Below are 3,834 nucleotides of genomic sequence, written 5' to 3'. Positions count from 1 at the left end.
ATACATATGTGTATATTGAAGATATGTTCTATATTTGTGAGAAAAATTAGATAGTGCTATTTACATTATTTGCAACTTGCTTTAACAACACTGCAAAGACATTCCCTCAAATTTAGATAAAATACATTCTGCTAATAGCTGCATATATTATAGTTGGGTATTCTATAATTATTTATAGCTCTACACCTAATGACCATACAAATTATTTGCTACTTTTTATTACCATAAAAATGTTTCAATAATTATCTTTTATTATTGTTGTTTTTGTTGCTCTAAGTTTGATTTCCAAAAACAAACTATTAGATTTTTAAGTGTATATTTTAATTTAATAGTTACTATCTGATAACTTTCAAAAGAAGTTGTAGCAATTTACCCTCCCATTAGGATTCCATCATTCTTTCAACATTGAACATTATCACTCTTTTCTATTTCTGTCAATATGATAACAAATAGATTATCACTGATGTTTAATTTTATTTCTCTGATTATCTTTTTAAATGTTTATTGGCTATTTATATTTTCTCTTCTGTAAACTATTTGTAATCTATGGCAGACAATGTCAATTGCCTACTCATTAGCCATGCCCATCTTACAAAAAGAAAAATATTTTTCAATGTTTGAAATTCATCTGATTCCATATGTACATCTTTAGTCCCAATGGATGAATATTGATTAGTCTAAGATAATTAATTCATCTTGCATTCATTTATTCATGTAATAAATGTTTACTGAGCACCTACTGCATACCACAATGAACAAAGTCATTGCCTTCATAGAGTTAATCTTCTAGAGTAAAAAGATACACAGGCTAATCGATAAATATATAACATGTCAGGAGATGGTAAGAGCTGTATGAAGAAAAAAATCAGAATAAGAACAGACCAGGGATAAAAATGAGGGAGTTTAATATTTTATATAGGGTAGTCAAGAAAGCCCTCTCTGATGACAAATAATACTATACCACTTCACAGGTAGTGCAGGTACGTTATAACTGAGTATTCTCCATTTCTACCTCTGTCTCTTTTAACAATGCTGTCATTCATTTCGTTTATCCATAAGCTACAATAACCCAAAACATTGTTGCTATTATTATTTTAAATGAACAGTTATCTATGAGATCTTTTCAGAATTAGAAAAGTAAAAGATTTTATTTTACCTGCATTTATTCCTTCTCTAACAGACTTTCTTTATGTAGGTCCAAGATTCTGACCATTTTCTGACCATTTTCCTTTTCTGTGAAGAATTTATTTTAACATATCTTGCAAGACAGGTCTACCGGCAATAAATTTCCTTGCACTTAGGAGTGGCCAATGTGATGGAATCCTAGTCCATGGAATGGGAGCAAAAGTAATGCACACCTTTTCCACTTATTGCCTATAGGAGTTGCTAGCTCCTACCCCTAGCAACTTCTCTTGCATACTGTCTTGTCTATTACAGCAAACTTAGAAGCCACATGTTAAATATGGCAGGGCCGAAATAATAAAAGAAGCTGGAGCACCTAAATCTCTGCTTGGTTGAAAGCCACCTACTAATCCAGAACATCTGTTTTGGATTACCTTGAGAAAGAAAGAAGTAACTACTGTGCTAAACCACTGGCAAATGGAGTTTCTCTGTTAAACCAGCATGACCCTAATACATTATTCAATAATGTTTTGTAATATTATCTTCAAAGACTCTTGCACATCTTCTGTTAGATTTAGTCTTAGGTATTTATATATTTCTTCTATTATAATTAGTCTTATATTGCATTTCTATTGCCTTGCCGCTAGTTTATAAACATACAATTTTTATAATTCTGTATACAGCAATATTGATAAAGTCTCTTAATTATAATAATGTATCTATAAATTAATTTTGGTTTTCAAAGTAGATAATCATATTATCCACAATGATCCTTTGACATCTCATTTCTCTCCTTGACTATACCGCTAGACTCTGAAATTTTTTTTTCTGTAAATCCCAAATTCGCATTCTTTTGCCTTTTTCTTTTTCTCCAAAACTAAAAATTGGTCATTAAAAAAAGAGGAAGAAAGGCCAGAGCCACAGTCAGGGCCCAGGAAATGGACTCCCCCACTGCCCACTTCCCTCTCTTCTTCCCCAGTTCCCCATGGCCTCCTGGGGTGGGGGCCAGTATAAAAGAGTTTATAGACAGCCTCCACACAGTGTCCACATCTTATTCTTGATTATAAAGGGAATGCTTTTACTGTTGCAAAATTAAATGTGATATTTCAAGTAGGATTTTTGGTAGTATCTTATCTCAAATTAAAGAGATACCCTTCTATTCCAGATTTGTCAAGTTTGTTTTTTTTTATCATAAATGAATTTAGAATTTTAGCATGCAATTTTCACCATTTATTGAGCTGCTCATGAGGTCTTTCTCACAATCTTTTATTGTATTGAATTATTGGAGGACAAATTGCTAATTGTCACCCTGTATCCATTCTTCCTTCTTTCTTTTAGGCAACAGGACCACCTTCAGTTCTAACAGAGCTTTTGATTGTTCAACAAGGCCAAAAAGGTGAGAAGACTTTCTTGATTTTAAAAAAAAAAAGATAAAAGAAAAAAGTCAGGTTCTCCAAGCTCAGGGTTCCTCCTCTATACTGCAACCTACTGTACGTTCATGCATCACCTGGCTCTCATCATGTCACCCTGTTGGAATTTGGGCTTCAGACACCAACACAAGAAAATGGTGATACTTTATTTACTGATGTTGCTGAGAGTTATAAACTATCCTTTGTCTCTGATCTATATAGTTTCATATATTCTGCCAGTATCTATAAAAGTGTAACAGGCTAATTTGTTCACCTGCAAGCAGAGTTAAATATCAGACGCTTTATAGTTCTTGGATTTCATGTATTATATAGATGTTTTATTTTATTTTTATTTATTTTTGTTTTATTTTTATTTGTTTTAAAGCCTACAGCACCTGGTCTTCCTAGGTGGTCTTCCATCCAAGTACTAACCAGGCTCGACCCTGCTTAGCTTCTGAGATCAGACAAGATTAGGTGGCCATAGCGGATGTTTTTAAATTTCCAAATATATGATTTTTTTTCTAGTTATATTTTTCTTATTGATTTCTAATTTAATTACATGGGGATCAGAAAATGAAATATTAATTTAAATTTTAAGATTATTTTCTGGCCTAGTATATGCTCAATTCTGAAATACATTCCATTTGCCTTTTGAAAAAAATAAGTATTATCCAATCATTGGGTAGAACATATGTCCGGTCGATTGGACCTATTAATTGTCCTCTTCAAATTTCCTGTATCATTATTACATTTGGTCTGCTTGATAAATTACTGAAAGAGATGTGTTAAAATCTTTTATCAATTAATCCTTTAAGTGCTGTGTACTTTGCATTTACATGTTGAAGCCATGCTACTGAATGGGTAGATGTTTAAGATAGTAATATGTTATTAGCATTTCATTCTGTTTTTTATTATGTAATTACTCTCTTTATCTCTAATAATTTTTTTGCTTAATTTATTGTTTGTTAATAAAGTTACATTGCCTTTCTTTCTGATAGTATTTGCCTGGTATATTTTTTAATATTGTTTTTTAACTTATCTCTCTACGTTTTAAAAATATCTCTTTTAAGTCCAACATACATAGTTGAGATTTTCTTTGTTTAATCTAGTATAATATTTGCCTTTAAGTGATGAGTTTAATACATTTATATTTAATATGATTGCATCTATATTTATGCTTATTTGTACAATCATATCGTGTTTTCTATTTGTCCTGCTTTTTCTGTTTCTTCTTTTTCTTCTCTCATTCTTTTGTTTTAGATTCATTGAGTTACTGTCTACCAGTTTGGAAGTTTATATAAAC

This window comes from Pteropus vampyrus, unplaced genomic scaffold (genome assembly GCF_000151845.1).
Source record: "Pteropus vampyrus isolate Shadow unplaced genomic scaffold, Pvam_2.0 Scaffold334, whole genome shotgun sequence".
NCBI lineage: Eukaryota > Metazoa > Chordata > Mammalia > Chiroptera > Pteropodidae > Pteropus > Pteropus vampyrus.
This window is presented reverse-complemented; position numbering follows the sequence as displayed.